Genomic DNA, 23,582 nt, shown 5'->3' with positions numbered 1-23,582 from the left:
GCCTAGCTTTTTGCCCTTAAAGCACTCCTTATCAATTCCTATCAATATTCTGTCTAATTCCCAAGGTCACCTCACCTATCTAATTAGTGACCATCCCTAAGATCTTGGAACAAAACTTTTTATTATATTAAGTATCCTGCTACTCAGAACCCTAATAGAGCCATACAAAGAAAAATACACTTTTAAAAGTGACTATTCAAAAAGTCTAATCAGAGGCCTACTCAGGGTCCAATAATAAGATAGTTGACCTAGAAGTGGGGCATGGGTATGTGTTGGAAGGGGGAGGGGGACAGGGAGATGGTTGTTGGTAGACATCTGGGAAGGGAGCAAACATGTAAAAACACTTCTGTATCTCCCACTTTTGCTTTCACACTTCTTTCTTCAACATCATTTATTGTTATCATTTTAGACAACTCTGATGTCAACAAACTGCCTTTATAAAATACGTACTTTTTTGGAGGTTATGCTACTGAGGCACCAAATAGATCCTCTATTCCCCTCTACTCCTATCCCTATATGCCACTTTTTCTCTCTTCCAGTTACTAGTTTACTATGTACAATAGTGCTAAAATAACTAAAAGGAGGAAAAAAAAAATGTAGGCAAGGTGTCTGTTTCTCCTTTCAGGAACTCTAGAATAGAGTCCATTTAGTCTCTCTTTAGCAATTTTTTAGACCATCACTGCCCAATACAAATGTTAGCCACATATATAGTTTTCAATTATCTAGTAATCATATTAAAGTTTTTTAAAGATAAAGTTAATTGAAGTAATATATTTCATTTAACCCAATGTATCTAAAGTACTATGATTTTAACATATAATCAATGAAATAGATTGAGATACTTGACATTTTATTTTGTACTGAGTCTTTGAAATTAGTATATATTTTACATTTACAGCACATCTCAATTTGTACTAGCCACATTTCAAGTGTTCATTAGCCACATACAGCTAATGGCTATCATACTGGTCAGCACAGTTTAAAATATGTCTCAATTATTCTCTCCTAAGAATATAGGCTACCATGGGATTCTATTCCCAAAATTCTATTTCACCAATTTCTAACAAACATTTGAAAGCATGAAGGAGAAATAATTTTTTTTCCCGAACTAACTTTATATCTTAACTATTCCTACTCTATACATGATCATGTCACTGCTTCTATATTTACCTCAGATTTTTTTCACTTCCTCCTTTAATGAAATTTTTTTCTTACACTCTCTATTCTTACTCTCCTTGTCTATTCCTTAGGCTTTCTTCTATACTTCTCAGCAATATTTGAATGCTTTGGAATATACTTAATATCTGTAATTATGGCATTAATGCTACATATAATGCTTTTATCCCATGGTTGTAAAACAAATTAGTCCATTTAATTGATCATCTCGTCTACAAATTATAATGAGAATATTGTACAAAATAAGCATATGACCATTATTAGTGTCTGTCTACATGATCGATAGGAATTTGTCAAGTATCTACTATGCTATGAGTAGTGCTAATGAATTTCTAAGTGGAGTTTTCACTGTGTACACTAAAATGTTCTTTATATTAGTTTGCCTGACCAGTCTTTTTTTTTTCCCAGAAGAATATCCAAATATTTTTATTCATAAATAGCCTGACCCAATTCTACAATCTTTTTTCTTCTTTTTTTAAATACACTTTATTTTTGGAGTAGCTTTAGGTTCACAGCAGTATTAAGCAGAAGGTACAGAGATTTCCCGTAAAACTCTTGCCCCCATTCTTTTTTTTTTTTTTTTGGATGGATAGTTTTCCTGACCAATCTTTTTTTTTCTTTCTTACTTTTTATAGTATAGTCAGTTTACAATGTTGTGTCAATTTTTTACGTGAATTTTGAACATGAATCAAAACAGATTTTAGGAAAAGCAGGCTGTTGTTTGCTACCAAACAGTATTCCTCTTCTCAAAGTCTCAGTCACATGAATGTTTTGATCGAAACTTTTAATCTAACTCTGGTTCAGCATCTTTTAAGTCAAACACACCACCCCAAAACAGCAATTTCAGGTCTTTTGTTTCAGGGTCGTTTGAATAATAAGTAGGTTTATTAACAGTAGTTATTTGGAATGATACCGTTCTTGCTGGGTAACTGCACAATTTTAGCAAGAAGGGCTCAAAGGCTGCTTGTAGCCAGTATGAAAACACGGTACTCTACTATAGGTCAAAGGTATGATATGTTTACATTAACTTTCCTCCTCTCCAGCTTGATGTTTCAAACAAAGGCTGTCTGGATTGTTCTTAATTGCTGTCTTTTGGCCTGAAGTGTTTATGTAGAAATCAGAGCCTCTTTCCAGTTAAGAGCAACTCCAAATGCAGGCATACATACTGGTAATACCACCCAGAATAAATCAAGTCAGAAACAACATGTTTGAACTGAATCTTAAAATTCTTGGATACAATTGCTGGCAATCAAAACTATTTTCTGTTTATTTTGTGTACTTTGATTTTTTAATCCCTCCCAGAATACTCCAGGAAAATGACTTCTCAAGTGAAATGATAAAGTGATTCAGTTATAATGAGCCTGATTCTCACCTACGTATCTTGATAGTGGTGGAAGAAAAGCAAATTCTCACAAAGTGTCAGGGCACAGAATTGCCATTTAGGAAGTAGGCACTTAAATCTTGGCTTCGACTTTTATGGCTGTTCTTTAGGGAAAATTCTTCAAGGACACCAAATAGTACAAAGTTAAGAGCCTGGACTTTAGATCTAGAAAGGCTGAAATTTAAATATTAGTACTATTACCTACAAGCTATGTATGAAGATGCCAACCCTCTGAGTGTCACTATTAGTTAAAAAAAATGTAAATTCTACCTCATAGGTTTGTTGTGAACTTTAAATGAGAGAATGCTTTTAATGGTAATTATGATTAGGCAAAACATGCAGCCAATATCCCCTTCCTTCTCGTCTCAGTGGCGTGTAGCATTTCATGTCCAGTTCCTTTCGGCTGGTGCTCCACTTTAGAGTCGCACAGGACTTTGTTCTCAAGTGGATCTTTGCCTCTTGCTCCCTTCTTCTCTTCAGTGCCTACAATATATTCCTCAGTGAATCGCCCTCCACTTTCCACTTTAGCAGCTAACCTGAAAAATTTAACAATGTTCATATACAGAGCTAATAATAGATTAGCGTTAACAAGCTATATATGCAGCTCCAACATAGTGAGAATTTGGGGGGAATCAGATGTTATGTTTGCTATCCAAACCTTCCTACTTGTTTTTCCACTAATTTCAGTTTGCAATTTCAGTATGTCAGAAGTGGCTTATGTCTTCTTTGGTATTTGTACAGTAAAAGATGTTAAATTTTATTATGTGGACAGTGATCATAAATGGCAATCAGATTTCCCATTAATGAGATTAACTAATGAAAAGAAATTGGAAAAGAGAAAGGGAACTAACATTTATTCAATACTTTCTATATTCCAAACATTGTGCTAAAACTATCCGAAGTTGACTTACTTAATCCTGAATAATATGCTAGGTGATGAAACTAGCATTTCATTTTAGTAAGTAATATGCGCAAGGTCACAGTAGGCAGAACTGATAATTTTTTTTATCCTTCCCCCCAAAACTGGTATTTTAACTCTAGCTCGTTTGCATACAAAGCCTGTTTTTTTTTCCACCACAGTATTTTAATTCATACAGCCCAAGAGAGAGATGAACAGCTGTAAGAAACCTAACATTAGCCTCAAACAATCAGCTTATAGTATAGTTTGGATTTTACAGGAAGTCTGTTTACTCATCAATAGAACTGTAGAGTGTTAATTTGGTAAAGGACCTTAGATATAATCTATTCTTTAATTAATTAATTATATAATTTTTAAATTGAGGTGTAGTTGACTTACCATATTATATTATTTTCAGAAGTACAACATTGTGGTTCATAATTTTTATAAGTTATACTCCATTTTAAGTTATTATAAGATATTCACTATATTCCATGTGCTGTACAATATATCCTTGTAGCTTATTTATTTTATATATGGTAGTTTGTACCTCATAATCCCCAAGCCCTATCTTGTCTCGTCTCCTTCCCTCTCCCCATCAGTAACTACTAGTTTTATAATAGAGGAGAACAGATCTGACTCTATATTGGATCTGTTCCTTTGGTTTTAACCATTGTGCCCGTTTTTCTGGGTTCATTCTTGCTAGCTCTGCAACTTTTGTATATGAGTGTTGCCTTTAGTCTGTCTGATAAACAGGAGAGCCTTTTCTCAAGGCTCTGACCTTTAAGGATATTAACACTTCTGCACTTATATAAAGATAACAAGTTGCAGAATAGAGGATAGCCTTTGTTTTGTTGGGTGTTTTCCAGGAGCACCGTGACCTGGCCAAGTGGACAGCTGCAGGAACAAAGCCTTCCTACACCAAGAATTTTACAACAACCAGTCTCACCCAGTCCCCTGTTTTTTTCTGTATAAAAGGAGCCTGTATTCTGACTGGAGCAGGATGATTCTCCAAGACATTAGTCTGCCATCCTCTTGGTCGGCTGTCTTTCTGAATAAAGTCAGTATTCCTTGCCCCAACACCTGGTCTCCTGATTTATTGGCCTGTCCTGTGGCAAGCAGAATGAATTTGGACTCGGTAACAGTTTGCTCTCTGTATCTGTTAGTCTGCTTCTGTCTTGTTATATTCATTTGTTTTATTTTTTAGATTCCATATATATGTGATAACATATATTATTTATTTTTCTTGTCTGACTTATTTCACTTAGCATAATATCCTCCAAGTTCATCCATGCTGTTGGAAATGGCAAATTTTCATTATTTTAATGGCTGAGTAGTATACCATTACCACATCATCTATATCATCTGTTGATGGACACTTAGGTCTCTTCCATACCTTGGATATTGTAAATAATGCTACTATGAACACTGGAGTGCATATATATTTTCAAATTAGTGTTTTCATTTTCTCTGGTAGAAGTGGAACTGCTAGATCAATGTGGTGGTTCTACTTTTAGTTTTTTGGGGAAACTTCACACTGTTTTCCACAGTGGCTGCACCAATTTACATTCCCATCAAAAATGTATGAGGGTTCCCTTTTCTCTACATCCTCATCAACATTTGTTATTTATGGTCTTTTTCATGATAGCCATTCTGACAGATGGGAGGTGGTATTTCTTTGTGGTTTTAATTTGTATTTCTCTGGTGATTAGTGATGTTGTGCATCTTTTCCTGTGCCTGTTGGCCATCTGTATGTCTACTCTGTCTATTCAGTTCTTCTGCCCATTTTTAAACTTGGGTTGTTTGATTTTTTGATATTGAGTTGTATGAGATTTTTGGTTTGTGATTACCACAAGGTTTACATATAGCAATCTATAGATAGGTAAAATCGTTCTTAATATTAGTTCAGAGAATATTTCAGTACTAGGTTAGAGTTTGAATTATATCAGCAATTTTTAAAATGTGGTCCATGAGATCAAATCACTTACATAATGATTCTAAGTTTATTTCCTTTTTTCACTTGAATTCTTTCATAGCTGTACAGTGGAGTTTTCTGGAGGCTACATGAGGTGTAATATTGTGACATACTAAATGCAAAAACGGATATGAGAAGCTAGTTGTTTTTACTAAGTTATACATTAATGCATAAATATACAACATATACCATGACTGACACTAAATTATTTTTGTTTTGGAAAGTAAAAATATTTATGTTAACACGTAGTGGATTTTTTATTATTATTATTAAATGAATTAAATATCCATTTAAAAAACTTTTAAAAACTTCTCAGTTTTAATTTCTAATATGATAAATGTCAATAGATGTAAACTACATAAATAAAAACTTTTAGGGGCCCCAGTTTTTAAAAGCATAAATAAATCCAAAAAGTTTGAGAGCTTCAGAATTAGATAATATCTAAAGCTTAATTTCTAGGCTTTTAATTTTTAAGGGCCAATAAACACAAGAAAAAGAAGGCAAAAAATATTCCCCAAATTTTGAGGGCCGACACTATTTTTCCAAGTGTTATTAGATTCCTTGGGCTATATGGTTCAAAAGTACCATAAACTGAGCGGCTTAGACAACAGACACTATTTCACCATTCTGGTAGCTGGAAATCTGAGATCAAGGTGTTGGCAGAGTTGGTTTCTCCTAAGGGCTGTGAGGAAGAATCTATCCTATGACTATACCCCAGTTTCTGGTGATTTACTGGCAATCTTTTGCATTCCTAGGTTTGTGGAAGTATCTCTGCTTTCATCTTCAGATGGCATTCTCCCTTTGTTCATGTCTGTAAATAAAATTTCCCTTTTCATAAGGACACCTGGTATGTTGGATTTGGCCCCACCCTTAATGATCTCATTTTAACTTGATTACAGATTAATTGGTCTGTAAAGATCCTAGATACAAATAAGGTAACATTCTGTAATGTAGGGAGTTAGGACTCCAACATACTGTTTTTGAGGGCATACAATTCACCCCAAAACACTAAGTGAGGACATTAAAAAGAAAAGAAACTTCTTCCATCATTATCAGGAGCATACTTTCACAAAATACAGGATATTTTACCATCAAAAAAGTTGGAGACACCTGATAAGAAGACCATATTTTGTTATGTTTACTTTTTAGGAAAAATTCAATATGGTGAAATCACATTTTGCACGAGAATTAGGCTCTAAATTTACCACAGAATGTTAACATTAAGCATTCTAAAAAAATTACCATTAATTCCCATGTACAGCAATATGAGTATATAAATGAATAATGTATACAGTAGTGAGTGCCTCAATTTGCTGGGCCTATTTAGGCATTGTAGATCTAAAGCCAAAGAGAGGTGATGTATCTTATCTGTAAAATCTGTGGCAGTGAGACAGCCTCCAAATATACACTATTTGCTCCCTAGAGTTCTTTGAAGTTTTTTTTCTGTAATTAATTGATCACAAAAGCTAACTCCTATGAAAGTACCCTAATTATTATTTCAGCAAAGATACAGCACCCCATTCTTTTCATAGGAATGACATGATGGGAGATTTTAGTTTATGGCTGTCTGGCCTATTATATTGCTTACCATGTAAATATTCACATAATGATTGAGTCCAGTTGCCCAGGAAACCATCTGATTCATTGCAATAAACTAGTGCCAAGGAAAGCTGAGTGTCTTGCAATGGAAAATGTATACAAACCCGAGTCAGTAAGATTGTATGCTTTAGTCAACGCCTAAGTAAATTGCAGCCAGATGTTAGATTCACACCAAGCGAGTGACTAAAAGTACAAAAACTAATAGTAAGAAAAAGGGCTTTAAAGAAAAATAAAAGGCATTAAAATAGAAAAGAAAGATATAAAATTTCATTTGCAGATGACATGACTGTCTCTGTAAAATTTTGCAGGCATCTACAAACAAGCAACTGGAGGTAATACATGAATTTAAGATCTTTGGCTATAAAATCAGTACACAAAAATTAGCTGTATTTTTATATACTAGCAATGAATAATTAGAAATCAAAATTTATAAAATTACCAAGGTAAGTAGTAATTTTTTAGATTCAACACTGAAGTATAAGTGATAAAAGGAAAATTTTATAAACTGAACTTTATCATTAAAAACATTTGCACTTCAAAGAATACCACAAGAAAGGCAAAAGACAAACCTACAAACTAGAAGAAAGTATTTACAAATCATATCATTTGATATGGGACTTGTATCTAGAATGTATTAAGAATCTATAACTCAAAAATAAGAAGGCATAATCCAATTAAAAGATAATAAAAGATTTGAAAGAACAATTCTCTAAAGAAGATACACAGTCAACATGCACATGAAGGAATGCTCAGTATCATTAGGCAGTAGGGAAATGCTGATTAAAACCACAAAAGCTACTGAAGGAGGATTAATAAAATGGCCGCACTTAGGCTAACAGATTGCTTATTCTTATGCTTGCCCTTAAAATGGTCAACTGACGTGACTGACTGGTTGCTAATCACAGTTTCAGGCCGATTGTTAAAACTAAAGCTATTGATCTTGATATTTCTACTTTATTCCAGTAATTGAAAGTAATAATCAGGTTTGGTCTCTGAGACATTCTCCAAGGAGAAGGTCACAGGACTATAACCTTACAAAATAGTCTGAATTACCAAGAAGACCACACCTTGAGTGCTTATGAGATAAAGAGATCTAACAGCTAGCCTCTATAGAACCCAAGGTGGGTTCACAGTTTTGAAGGCACTAGCCTGCTGTGAGTCCCCTTTGCCCAGCAAAGTAATAAAATTGCCTCTTTTCTTCTAAGCTCCAAGACCTTGTCTCTGGGTTATTTGGCTCGTCAGGGACGGGGGCTGATCTTTTGGCAACACTACCACAAGAAATAGAGCCGCTAGAATAGTGATAATCAAAAAACAAACAGAAGGGGGGAGGGTATAGCTCAAGTGGTAGAGTGCTTGCTTAGCATGCATGAGGTCCTGGGTTCAAGCCCCAGTACCTCCTCTAAAAATAAATAAACCTAGTTACCTCCCCCCACCAAAATAAAAAAAAAAAAAAAACCAAACAGAAAAGAACAAGTGTTGGCAAAGACATGGAGAAATCAGAACCCCTATGCATTGCTGGTAGGAATGTAAAATGGTGCAGCCTTCTTGGAAGAGTTTGGCAGTTTCCTAAAGTGTTAAACATAGAGTTACCAACAATTCTACTCCTAGGAATGTCCATAAGAAAAATGAGATTACATGCTCACAGAGAGACTTACACACAAATGTTAACAGCAATGTTATTCATAATAACCAAAAAGTAGAAACAATCTAAATGCCCATCAACTGGTGAATGGATAAAGAAAATTTAGTATATCCAAACAAAGAATAGTATTTAGCAATTAAAAGGAATGAAGCGCTCATACATTTTATACCATGAGATGGGACTCAAAAAACATTATCTTTAATGAAAGAAAAAAGACACAAAAGATCACATAGGTATGATTCTATTTATATGAAATGTCCAGAATAGGCCAATCTATAGAGACCTAAAGCAATTAGTGGTTACTTAAGGCTGTCAGGAGGAGATGGGGATTGACTACTAATGGGTACAAGGTTTCTTTTGGGAGTAATCAAAATAACCTAAAATTAGATTGTGGTGATTTTGGTACAAGTCTATAAATATAACAGCCATCGCATTGTAGATCTAGCATGGGTGAATTTCATGGTACATAAATTATACCTCAATAAAACTACTTTACAAATATTGTTTATAACTTTAACTTTTTGGATAAGCGTTTCCTGGAAGAATAGACCGTGTCAATAAAGATGGAGGAATAAAGTTTTGTTAGTGAAGACAGCAGAACAGTAGAATCATATTATTTAGACAGTAACTTATGGGTGTATATGGTTTCAGTTTCTAAAACCAACAGAATTTTTAACATCATAAACATACCAGAAAGTTAAAACAGCAGTGAAAGAATTAAAATATAGTATACGGCAGAGAATGAATGGGTAGGTAGTCTGGATTAGCATTCAGAGAAGACTTTTATGAAAAGGTGATATTAAACCAGAGATATAAATGATAAAGAGGAGCCAGCCTTGTGACTGTGGAGGTGGGGGTGGTGGAGCAAAGGAAATAGCTAGTGCAAATGGGGGGCTCTTTTAATACATTTTTAATACATTTTTAAGACCCTAAATTAACTCTTTAATCTCTCCAAACCCATCTCTCCAAACAGCAGAACAATTCATTTCACTACTTTGTCAGAGCTCAGCAAACTCTTGAATTTTTCAGTCTGTCTTTGTTTATTTTTTAACTTTAAAAAATTTTTTTGATTGAGCTGTAATTTACATAACTGTAAAATTCACTCATGTTAGGTATGCAATGTAATGATAGTGTATTTACAGATTTGCTCAAAAATCACCACAATCCACTACAAAAAAAAAAAAAATCACCAAAATCCAATTTTAGGACATTCTGATTACCTCAAAAAGAAACCCTGTAAATAACATGACTCCTCTTGACACTCTCCTCCTATTTCTTTCCTTCTCTCTCTCATTAACCAAAGGTTGATGAAAGCTTTCTCACTCTTCTGCATTGGCCCGCTGACCAGCAGTTAGGAAACACTATTTTACAGCATCTTCCGACACAAAGATTTTATGATTCTCTGACTTATGGATTACTTCCTTGTGTTTTTCTTTTTCTCTTGAACTTCCTAACTTGTTCTCTAGTTGAAAGTGTTATCTTTATTACTTGGGGAAAATCTAAATTGTTACAGCAGAAATCAACCCAAGTTTCATTATATTCAGACTTCAGCTAAGTCTCTTGAGAATAAAATGTTAGGGTCCTGAAATAATAGAAACACATAATTAGTGCCAAAACAAAGATAAAAGATTAAAACAGGCGATGTAGATATACTTAATCTCTTCTGGGTCCCCTTGCCACCTCCTCAGGACACCTACTTCTGCTCTGAGACTTTGTTGAAGATCCAGTCTAACACACTATATAAACATTTTCCTCATATTAACAAAACACCAGTAAGCTCCTTCCTCTATTGGAAGATGGGATTTGGTACCTCCTAAAGTTTCTCTGGGTGTGATGGGTATAGAAGCAGAAGCCCTGGTGGAATCAGAGGGAGTCAGAATAGTGGGGAAAACTCCCCCGATTCTAACTCATTTAGTAAATATTTACACCAGGTATTCCAGACTCTTCTGTGCTAGGACTCGATGACAGTGAAATTTTAGGTGAACAATGCACTGTAAAGAATTATAATTTGGTAGATTTTGCAATAAATATTCATGAAATTTATTTTTTATTACATTCTGGAATAAAAGTTTCACTACGTTTCCACCTATTCAAGTAAATTAATGTCAATAGCCCTTGTCAATGTTTTTACACTGAAAGTAAGCTCTTTAAAAACTGTTTAACATTCCACGAAATAAATTCCATACTTCCTTATTTGCCTTTTGAAAACAGTCAAACCAGCAGGAGGGAAGTCCTTGCCAGCATTTATTCAGGTTCCCTCCTGCTATCCTTCGCTTGCCTCCAATCAACCCTTGCTAACTCTCAGTAGCGTTCTGTTTGCAGAAAGAAGATGTAAACAAAAATTTTCATTGTAGAAGAAATAATAGGCTTATTCCAATAAAAATTCTGATTAGAGGCCAAATACTACACATGGTGTTTTTCAAGGGTCCTAATTTTAAGTGAAAATTTAAAGCAGATTTCTCTAGACAGCTAATGCATTAGATCTTCCATAGGAATTTAGTCAAATACATGCCAGAAAAATATCCCTTTATTTTCCCTGTACTGTACTACACATGCTCATCTTTTTCATCACATAGTTATTAAACAGCTACACCCAGCCGACTATTAGAGAAATGTGAAGATGTATAAAATTTGGGCATAGCCTAGAGGGAATGCCAGACTCCTCTCCTCTTCCTCATCTTCATGCCTTACCCCACCTCAGTTTCTCCTGAGTTTCAGTTTCTCTGAGATTTTTCTCTCCACCATGTGGCAGGTGAGACAAGAACTGTGTAGAATGTGCCTTAGAATTACCTGCTGGAGAGACAGAAGAGAAGGGTATTTACCCTCAAGCTCCTGTCCTCCCATTTATCAAGGGTTCTTTTACGTACACCAGAACGGCTACGAGGGCTCCCAAAGGCATCCCACTTGGTGACAGAAGAAAGTCTGGCAGAAAGCATCAGAGCTTGGTTGCAGCCCAGACAAGGTGCTGCCAGGCTACACCTTCTCACAGCTTGCTGTGGCAACTGTTCTGGAACCCAAGTGAGCCGAGAGGACTTAAGATGAGACATACAGGATATCCAACGTGGCCTAAAGTTTCTGGACCCAACTCCAATGTGCGTGTGTACGTGGGGGTGGTTTCCCACACAATCAAACAACCTTCAGAAGCAGCTCAGTGCCCTGCAATTCAACTCAATACTGACACTACCTATGTGGAGAGAGCATCAGCTCCCACAGGTTAAGGGCTCTGTGTCACGAGATCCAGTGCTGGATAACAGTTGCAAGCCCAGGTTACCATCTGTGCTTCCGATCAACTGGCTATAAGACAGAGGTTCCTACAGCTCACAGAACTCAGGACATCTGTTTATGCACTAGATAATTATTTTACTATAAAAGGTTATAACTCAGGAACAGCCAGATGGAAGAGGTGCATAGGGCAAGCTATGAGGAAACGGCCTGGAACTTCCATGCCTCTCCAGGCACCACTCCAGGAACTTCTACGTGTTCACCAAACAGGAAGCTCTCCAAACCCCATTGTTTTGGGTTTTTATGGAGGTTTTCATTACTTAGGCATCAATCATTCAACCTCCACGCTCTCTCCCCTTCCCTCAAATCACATGATTGATTGGATCTCCTGGTAACCAGCCCTCCTTAGGTGGGAGTCCAAAAGTCACCCCATTAAAATAACAAAAGATGCCTTTGAGCTCTCATCACTTAGAAAATGCCAAGGATTTAGGAGTTTTGTGCAAGAAACAAGAGGAACACAAAATATATATTTCTTATTATAAATCATAATGATTACAAGTTTGCTTCTAGCCTAAGCAAAAGATGACATTAGGGGTCATGCCCATCTCAGCTGAGGTCTTTTGAGTTTGGAGCAAAAGCCTCATGGGAGCAAGAGTGTATGTTTGTCTGATATCATCCTCTCTGCATATACATCTCTAGGGACTTTGGCAAGGAAGTGTAGCTGTGACAATAGGAGTAGGTGTTTGGGGACCATTTCTCAATCTCATTCTACCTAATAGGTGTGACTGAAAGAGGCCATGGCCCTGGACCTCACACAGCACAAATATTTCTGGTATATTGTCAACAGAAATGTGTTAACGAAAGTATGTTATAACCTCCTTGAAAAATACACCTCCATTACAACAAACATTTTTAAATGTGTCAAGTTATTGTTTTGGTATGACTAATAGGAAAACGTCAAAGATAAAAAAGTGAATTATTAATGTTCATGATTTTCTCTTGAGGGGCTGGCAATATAATAAAAATAAATAAATAAAATTTTATAGTGAATAATAAACATTTATATCTGTATCTATTTTTTGTCAAACACACATTAATTACCTTAATTTTAGAAATTCCATCTTCAATCACTTTACAAGCTTTCAAAATAATATTTCTTTAGATAATATCCAAGCATTATATGTCAATTATATTTCAATAAATCTGGAAAAAATTGTTTTAAATAGCCATGCTATTATTTGTCTTGATAAATCCATTTTAATAGCTTATTGAGATATAATTGACATACAATAAATTGTACACATGATGTATACACTTGTGAAACCATCATCACAATCAGGTATTAACATAGCATGAAAATAATCACCATCTAAGTTTCCTCTTACACCCTTTGTAATCCTTCCCTTCTGTTCCTCCCTGTTCTACTGCCCTACCCTGTCTCAAGGCACCACTGATCTGCTTCCTATCACTATTCATGTTTTCCAGAATTTTATAAGAATGGAATCATAGAGTATACTCTTTTTTGTTTGGTTTCTTTCACTTAGCATAATTATTTGGAGATGCATGCATTTTATGTGTGTATTTTTGCTGTATGGATATACAATTTACCCTACTAATAGGCGTTTACATTTTCCAATTTTTGGCTATTACAAATAAAGCTGCTATAACATTTATGTGCAACTCACAAGTATGGACATAAGGTTTCATTCCTCTACAATAAAAACCTAGGATATTGTAGGTGTATGTTTAACTTTTTAAGTTTTTCAAAATGGTTGTACTTTTTTACACTCCATCAGCAGTGTATGACAGTTCCAGTTCTTCTATATTCTTGCCAACACTTGGTATGACTAGGCTTTTAAATATTACCTATTATAGTAGGTGTGTAGAAGTTAAAGTTCCAGTTACTCCAGTCTTTTAAAATTATAGTCATTCTAGTAGGTATGTAGTGACATCTCACTGTGGTTTTAAATTTCACTTCTCTAACAACTAATAATGTTGAGAATCTTTACATGTATGTGCTTACTTTGACTGTATGTACATGTTTAAATCTTTCATCTATTTTTATCAAATTGTTTATTTTCTTATTTCTGAGTTTTGAGAAGTTTTTATATATTCTGGGCTTAAGATTTTATCAGACATAAAATTTCCAAATATTTTCTCCCAGGCCATAGCTTGCCTTTTAATTCTAGCAGTGTCTTTTGAAAAACAGAATTTTAAATTGTGACCATGTCCAATTCATCAAGTTTTTTTTTTTTTTTTTTTGCAGGGGGAGAGGTAGTTAAGTTTATTTATTTATTTGATTTTTCAGTGGAGGTACTGGGGATTGAACCCAGGACCTCAGGCATGCTAGACATGTACTCTATCACTTGAACTATACCTTCCCCACCAATTCATCAATTTGTTTTAATAGGTTGTGCTTTTGGTGCTGTATCAAAGTAATCTTTGTCCAACCCAACATCACTAATATTTTTTTCTATATTTTCTTCTAGAAATTTTATACTTTCAGGTTTTGCATTTTTTTCTATAATTTACTTTTTAGCTAGTTTTTACACATGGTGAGAAATAGGGACTGAATTTCTTTTTTTTTTTACATATGGATATTTAATTGTTCTAGTACCATTTGTTGAAAAGATTATCCGTTCTCCACAGAACTGCCTTTGCGCCTTTGTCAAGAATCAGTTTTCAGAGTTATTAAGGGCTTAGGAAGATGGCAGAATAGAAGGAGCTGGAGATCACCTCCTCTCATGAACACACCAAAATCACAACTAACTACAGAACAATTATCAATAAAAACGACCGGAGCCTACCAGAAAAGATCTTCCAATGACTGAAGACATAAAGAAGAAAGCATAACAAAATGGGTAGGAGGGGCTGACTTGTGGTATAATCAAATCCTACACCCCTGGGTGGGTGCCCCACAAACTGGAGAATAATTATATTGCAGAGGTTCTCCCACAGGAGTGAGAGTTCTGAGCCCCAAATCAGGCTCCCTAGCCCATGGGTGTGGCACTGGGAAGAGGAGCCCCTAGAGTATTTGGCTTTGAAGGGTAGCAGGGCTTAATTGCCGGAATTCCACAAGACTAAGGGAAATAAAAGACTTTACTCTTAAGGGACACATGCAAAATACCACACTCACTAGGATCAATGGCAAAAGTAGTAATTTCATAGAAGCCAGGGCCAGGCCTACGTGCTATTCTTGGAGGGTCTCTTGGGAAGGCTGAAGTACAGCTATGGTTCACCCTAGGAAGATGACATAGCGGTAGACAGATCAGGGGGCATTCATCTGCATGAACACTCCTTCCTGAAGGCAGACATTTTGCTTGGATCATTAGCACCAAGACCTGGCCCCACTCAACAGCCTGTAGGATCCAGTACTGTGGCACCCCAGGCCAAACAATTAATGGGTAGGAACACCTCCCCTCCTATCAGTAGGCAGGTTGCCTAAAGACTTCCTGATCCCACAGCCACCTCCAGATACACCTAGACACAGTCCTGTCCACCAGAGGGCTAAGACCCAACTCCACCCACCAGTGGGAAGGCACCAGCTCCTCCCACTAGGAAACCTACACAAGCCTCTAGACCAGCCTTACCCACCAGAAGTAGGAAAATTATGATCCCTTAGCCTGTGGAATGAGTCCACAAATGCAGGCCAGACTCTACTCTGGGACCAGAAGGCTCCTGGCCCTTGGATGACAAGACAGGAGTGCACTGCTGGGGTGCACAGGACTTCTCCTCAGAAAGTCACATCTCCAAGGTCGAGAAATGTAACTAACCTACCACATATATAAAAATACAAATAGAAATTTAGACAAAATGAGGTGGCAAAGGAATATATTTCAGACAAAGGAAAAAGATAAAATCCCAAAAAAACCAAGTGATGTGGAGATAGGCAATCTACCTGAGAAAGAGTTCAGAATAATGATCATAAAGATGATCAGAGAACTTGGGAGGAGAATGGATGCACAGAGTGAGAAATTAGAAGTTTTTAGCAAAGAGTGATAAAATATAAATAACAGAGTTGAAAAATACAGTAACCTGAATGAATAATACACTAGAAGGGAGCAATAGTAGACTAAATGAAGCAGAAGAATGGATCAGTGAGCTAGTAGACAGAGTAGTGGAAATCACTATGGCAGAACAGAAAAAAAAAGAAAAAGGAAAAGAAAGGACAATAGTTTAAGAGACCACTGAGACAACATTAAGTGCACTAATATTCACGTTATAAGGGTCCCAGAAGAAGAAGAAAGAGAGAATAGGTCTGAGAAAATATTTGAAGAGATAATAGCCAAAAACTTCCCTAACTTGGGAAGGGAAACAGTCACCCAAGTCCAGGAAGCACAGAGAGTCCCACACAGGATTAACTCTAAGAGAAACACACCCAGACATATCATAATTAAAATGACAAAAGTTAAAGATGAAGAGAGAATATTAAAAGCAACATTGGAAAAGCAACAAATAACATAAAAGGGAATTTCTCTAAGGTTATCAGCTGATTTTTCAGGAGAAAGTCTGCAGGCCAGAAGGGAGTGGTACAATATATTGAAAGTGATGAAGGGGAAAACCCTACACCCAGGAATACTCTACCCAGAAAAGCTCTCACTCAAATTTGATGGAGAAATCAAAACCTTTACAGAAAAGCAAAAGCTAAAAGAACTCAGCACCACCAAATCAACTTTACAAAAAATGCTAAAGGAACTTCTCTAGATGGAAAAGAAAAGGCCACAACTAGAAACAAGAAAACTGCAAAATGGCAAAGCTCACTGGTAAAGGCAAACATATATTAGGAAGGAAACTGCCCACACACAAACTAGGAGGAAGGTCTTTTAACAAAGGCAAAATAGTAAAATCATCTGTATCTACAATAAGCAGTTAAAGGATATACAAAACAATTAAACGTAAAATATGACATCAAAAATAGTAATCATGAGGGAAGGAGAGTACAAATGCAGTGCATTTAAAATGCATTTGAAATTAAAAAATTAAGAGATCAGCAACCTAAAGAAATCACACACACACATATACAGACTGCTATACCAAAACCTCATGGTAACTGCAAACCAAAAATCTATAACAGATATTCACAAAAAAGAAAAAGGAAGCCAAACATAACACTGAAGATAGTCACCAAATTGTAAGAGAAGAGAACAAAAGAGGAAAAGAAAAGAAAAAAAAAAAGACCTACAAAAACAAATCCAAAACAATTAACAAAATGGCAATAAGAACATACATATCAATAATTACTGAAAGTGGGGGGATGGAAAAAGACATTTCACAAAAATGGAAATCAAAAGAAAGCTGGAGCAGCAATACTTATACCAGACAAAATAGACTTTAAAACAAAGTCTGTCATAAGAGACAAAGAAGGACACTATATAATGATCAAGGGATCAATCCAGGAAGAAGATATAGCAATTCTAAGTATATATGCACCCAACATAGGAGCACCTCAATATATAAGGCAAATGTTAACAGACACAAAGGGAAGATTATCAGTAACACAATAATAGTGGGGGACTTTAATACTCCACTTACATCAATGTACAGATCATCCAGACAAAAAAATCAATAAAGAAACACAGGCCTTAAATGACACATTAGGCCATATGGATTTAATTGATATTCATAGAGCATGAGAACATTTTCTCACACCAGATACAAAAAGTAAACTCAAAATGGATTAAAGATCTAAATGCAAAAACCAGATACTCTAAAACTCCTAGAGTTTTAGGCAGAACACTCTGACATAAATTTCAGCAATATTTTTTTTGATCCATCTCCTAGAGTAATGGAAATAAAAGCAAAAGTAAGCAAATGGGACCTAATTAAACTTCAAAGCGTTTGCACAGCAAAGGAAACCATAGACAAAATGAAAAGACAATGTATAGAACGAGAGAAAATAATTGCAAATGATGAGACCAACAAGAGATTAATTTCCAAAATATACAAACAGCTCATATAGCTCAATATCAAAGAAACAAACGACCAAAAAAAAATGGGCAGAAGACCTAAACAGACATTTCTCCAAAGAAGGCATATAGATGGCCAATAGGCACATGAAAAGATGCTCAACATTACTAATTATTAGAGAAATGCAAATCAAAACTACCATGAAGTATCACCTCACACCTGTCAGAATGGCCATTATTAAAAAGTCTACAAATAATAAATGGTAGAGAGGGTGTGAAGAAAAAGCAACCCTCCTACACTGTTGGTGAGAATATAAATTTGTGCAGCCCTTATGGAAAACAGTATGGAGGTTTCTTTAAAAACTAAACATAAAGTTACCATATGATCCAGCAATCCCACTTCTTGGTATATATACAGATAAAACTCTAACTCAAAAATGTACATGCACCCCAATGTTCATAGCAGCACTATTTACAATAGCCGAGACATGGAAGCAACCTAACTCTCCATCAACAGATGAATGGATAAATATGTGAGGGAGATATATGTATACACACACACACACACACACACACACACACACACACACACACACACACACAATGAAATATTACTCAGCCGTGAAAAGGAATTAAACAATGCCATTTAAAGCAACATGGATGGACCTAGAAATTATCATATTAAGTCAAGTAAGTCAGGCAGCGAAAGACAAATTTTTATCATATGATATCACTTATATGGGGAATCTAAAAAACTGATACAAATGGACTTATTTACAAACTAGAAATAGACTCACAGACATAGAAAACAAGCTATGGTTACCAAAGAGGAAAGGGGTGGGGGGTGGAGGGGTAAATTAGAAGTTTGGGGTTAACAGATACACACTACTATATATAAAATAAACAACAAGGACTTACTGTATAGCACAGGGAACTTTATTCAATATCTGTAATAACATAATGGAAATGAATCTGAAAAAAATGTATATGCATAGACTCACTTTGCTGTACACTGGAAACTAACACAACATTGTAAATCAACTATACTTCAATAAAAAAATCAGTTTTCAATACAGATATGGTTCTAATCTAGACTCTTTATTCTATTCCACTGATCTATTGGTCTAACTTGATGGCAGTACCACATTCTCTTGATTACTGCAGCTTTATAGCAACTTGTGAAATAATGTAATTTTTGTCCGCCAACTTTGTTCTTTTTCACGAAGTAGTTTTGGCTATTTTTGCTTGATCTTTTCATTTCCATATGAATTTCAGAATAAACTTGCTAATAGCTGCAAAGAAGCCTTTTGGGATTTTGGTTGAGATTGCATTGAATCAATAGATCACACTGGGGAGAGTGGTCATAATAACAATAATGAGTCTTCTGACTACGAAGACAGAACACAGTATATATCTCTACATATTTGGGTTTTAGTTACTATATCTTGGGATGTTTTATAGTTTTCAGTGTACAAGTTTTGCACATTTTTTTTCAGATTTTCCCTTAGTATTTCATACTTTATTGTTACTTTAATAGTATTATTTTTATTCTAATTTCCAATTTTTTATTCCCAGTGTACAGAGATATAATTTTTGTGTGTGTATCAAATTTGTATCCTGCAAAAAGCATTCAGTCCTTCACCATCAAATATGATGTCAGATGACTTTTTTTTGGTAAATGCTTTTTATCAGGCTAAAGAAGTTCTCCTTTATTCCTAATTTGCTGAGAGTTTTGATCAGGAATGGATGTTTGATGTTGTCAAATGCCTTTTCATGATCTGTTTAGATGATGGGATGGTTTTCTTTTTAAATTTATTAATATACTGGATTAGACTGATTGATTTTTAATGTTAAAACTTTACATTCCTAGGAAAACCTTACTTTCTAATTCTTTTTATATATTGTTTAATTTGATTTGCTAAAATTTTATTTAGAATTTTTACATCTATGTTCATGAGGCCTATTGGTCTATAGTTTTATTTTCTTGTAATGTGTGGGTTTGTCACCAGTTGTGGGTTCTGGCCAGCAGAAGTCCCACCGAGATGCAATGAATTACTCAAGACTCTGTGGAAAAGTCAAGAGAGGGAGTCTGGAGCCAACTCCAGGAGCCTCTCAAATGCTCCCATATTTATTGAGTACAAGTCAAAGGAGGAATGCAGGAATTTAGGGAAGGACAGGGTGGGATCACAATGAGTACAAAGGCTTTGTTTATTGTTGGTGTTCAGCTCAAGGTCAGGAGACCCTTTTTGGTGAATCATGTTTGTGTTGAGCTTTTCAGCTTATCAGGGAGGAACGTATGAGAATCAGCTGCTTAGCAATTTGGACTTAGGCGGCTGTGCCTGTCATAGGTTGCCTCCCTCAGGGGATCTTACCTGTCATTGGCTAACCAGCCTTCTCACCTCTGAGTCTGCAGCTTTTTATAAGTTGTTCACCATTCCAGCCCAAGGCTGTTTTGGGGATAGAAGACTAACAGCAGGCACACCCAGTGTTTATAGCCGGGGGCCTGGGTCATTGCTAAACCCTCAAGGCAGTTACTAAGCACATATTTAAGGAGGTAAGTGGCTGGGATCTGTTACAATTTGTTAACCCAATCATGGGCTCCCACAGTAATGTCTTTGTTAGATTTTGGTTTCAGGGTAATGTTGGTCTCTGATAGACCTCCATTTTGGAATATTCCCTTCCTTTCAATTTTATAAAAGTTTTTATAGAATTGATATTAAGTCTATAAATGTTAGATAGAATTCACTAGTGATGCTAACTGGGCTTTGAGTTTCATTTCTGGGAAATTCTCAACCTCAATTTCAATTTCTTTAATAAACATGAGACTATTGGGGGCTATTTATCTTTAACTGAATGAGTTTTTGTCATTTGTATTTTTCAAGGAATTTGTCCATTTTGTATAAATTGTAAAATTTATTTCATAGTGTTGTTCATAGTATTTCTTTATGTACCTCTAGTACCTTTAGTGATGTAACCTAAAGATATTCTGATATTGGTAATATGTATCTTCTTTCTTTATTCCTTGTCAGTCTTGCTAGAGGTTTGTCAGTTTTATTGATCTTCCTAAATAATCATTTTTTTGTTTCATTAATTTTTTCTCTACTGTTTTTCTGTTATTATTTCATTAATTTCAGCTCTTTTCTTGATTATTTCCTTTCTTCTGCTTACTTTGTGTTTCTTTGATCTCTTTTTTAAATTTCTTAAGGTACAAATTGAGGCCATTTGAGACATTTCTTCTTTTTTAATATAGTTGTTTAGTTTTATAAATTTCTCCCTATGTACTGTTTTAATGGCTTCCCACAAAATTTGATACATACAATTTCATTTTCATTCAATTGAAATATTTTCTAATTTCTTTTATGACTTATTCTTTGACCATGGATTATTTAGAATTTTGCCATTTAATTTTCAACTACTTGGGGGAGTTTCCAGAAATCTTTCTGTTATTAATTTCTAATTAAGTTCCACTGTGGTCAGAGAATACGTTTTACATAACATGAACCATTTAGAATTCACTGAGACTTTTATCATGCCCCAGAATGTGGTCTATCATGGTAAATGTTTCATGTTTACTTGTAAAGAATATGTATTCTACTCTTCTTTGGTAGTGTGTTTTTATAAAATCAATCAGGTCAAGTCAACTGATTATATTGTTCAAGTCTTCCATATTCTTACTAATTTTTTGTGTACATTTTCTATTGAAACTAGGGTACTGAATCCTCAATTATTATCAGTTTGTCTCTTTCTCCTTTTTGTTCTATCAGTTTTTCCTTCATTTATTTTGAGACTCTGTTATTAGGTACAAACATGTTTAGCATTGTTATGTCACCTTTATCATTGATCCCTTTATCTTTAATAAATGGTCTTCTATATCTCTAGTAATCTTTGTTCTGAAATATACTCTAGATGCTATTAATATGTTAGTCTAGCTACTATAGCTTTTTTGTTTGTTTGCTCACTGTAAGCATGATATAGCTATTTCTATCTTTTTACTTCTCCACAGAAATTACACATGCCAGAAGTCAATGGAGCAACATCTTTTACGTACTGAATGAAAAAACAACTATCAGCCTGGAGTTCTATACTCCATGAAAATCTTTTTCAAAAATGAAAGAGAAATAAAAATATTTCTAAGCTTTTCAGACTTTAACTATAAGAAATGTTAAAGGAACTTTTTTAGACAGAAAGAATATGAACATGATAACCAGATGGAAATTTGGATCTATGCAAAGAGGTGAAGAGTTCTGAAAATGGGTAAAACAGTGTCAAGAATGAACACAGCATTATGAGTGTTTTCAGGAACTGTCCATTACTTGTGCCTCTTCAGTCTTTAACCATAGTATAAAATTTTAATTATCTTTGAACAAATTTATGATAGATAAAATACATGAAAAAACATTTCCTATGATATCCTCTGAAATATTGCCAATTAATTTTTCTACACCTCAGCTTTTTCAAGCTGTATCTTTTAAGTATGTGATATTTTTCATCTCATATATGTAATTCATAGTCAATGTTTCCTATTAAAATCACTTTATAAGTCCCTGTGTTTCAGAAAACAGAAATATAAGTCTTATGACTAATATCATTTACTAATAACCTGGTGAAAATCAGAGTAAGTATAAATGGAACAAAATCTAATAATTCACGGTTTAAAGCTATTTATGTCTTGGCTCTCCTCTTTAAAAATATGCACTCACTCATATAGTCAGCAGTGATTACTGAGTGCCAGGTATTGTTCTAAGCTCTGAGGACAGAGTAGTAAACAAAGCTCCTATTCTCATGAAGCTTCACATTCCAGTGGAAGGAGACATAAAATAAACAAGTAAACAAATACATATGTAATATGTCAGATGATGGTAAGTGCAATGAAGAAAAATATAACAGAGCAAATTAATAGAGAGGAGGGAGTTTTATTTTACATTGAGAGATCATTGAAGTCCTCTCTGATAAAGCGACATTTAAACAGATATGAATAACGTGAGGGAATGAGATTCTGAGACAGAAAAGTGTTGGCAACTTGCAGGAGTAGGAAGGGTGTCAACTGGCTGAAATAGAATGAATGAGACAGAGTTGGAGGAGACAAAGTAGTTGGGAGATCGATTACATAGACCTTTTGGTCATAATAATGATTTGAGTTTTATTTTGTGTGAGATGGAAAGCTGCTGAAGGGTTTGGGGCTGGAAAGGGACATTGTATCTTACTAATGTTTTAAATATATAACTATGGCTGCTGCATTGAGAATAGAGTGCATGGGCGTCAAGAGAAGAAGCAGGGAGACCTGTTACAAAGATAAATAACATAACTTAGAAAAGCTTTAGATCAACTCTATGTATCTTGTGTTCTGCTGATAATATAATTCAAGCGTAAATTTAAGGAGTAACTGAACCCGTGCTACTTTGGAGCTTTCTGGGTTTGCAGCTCTGCAAAATGGCCTCAGCTTTTCTGAGGAGCTTCTCTTAGCATTTGGGTTGCAATTAATTTCACTGTTGTTACAGTTATTTTTTGCTACCTAGTAAACATCTCTCAAATTTAGTGGCTTAAAATAATGACATTTGTTTTGCTCATGAATCTGCCATTTTGGCAGAGCTAACCAGTTCAGATCCCTTCTGCTTCACTTGGCATCAGCTAAGAGGGCTAGAATCATCTGAAGATGGAGTTCACTCACATCTGGCATTTGAGGCTGTCTGTTAGCTGGGTCCTTGGCTGTGGCTGTAGTCAGAATGCTTACATGTGATCTTTCTATGTTGCTCCTTGGCTTCCTCACAGCATGGTGGCTTAGT

At 35.2% G+C, this 23,582-nt stretch overlaps 1 long non-coding RNA gene across 1 annotated transcript in view; it reads right to left on the bottom strand.

The window, feature by feature from the left end:
- Positions 1–3,006: 3,006 nt before the first annotated feature.
- LOC140697114 (uncharacterized) overlaps positions 3,007–23,582 on the bottom strand; it is a 60,246-nt gene continuing 39,670 nt past the window's right edge. Inside the window, exon 3 of the long non-coding RNA XR_012073936.1 lies at positions 3,007–3,093. This is a non-coding gene — a long non-coding RNA (uncharacterized lncRNA). The remainder of the gene's footprint in view (positions 3,094–23,582) is intronic.

This window comes from Vicugna pacos, chromosome 6 (assembly GCF_048564905.1).
Source record: "Vicugna pacos chromosome 6, VicPac4, whole genome shotgun sequence".
NCBI lineage: Eukaryota > Metazoa > Chordata > Mammalia > Artiodactyla > Camelidae > Vicugna > Vicugna pacos.
The sequence above is the reverse complement of the archived record's forward strand: the minus strand, read 5'-3'. Positions and strand labels throughout refer to the sequence as shown.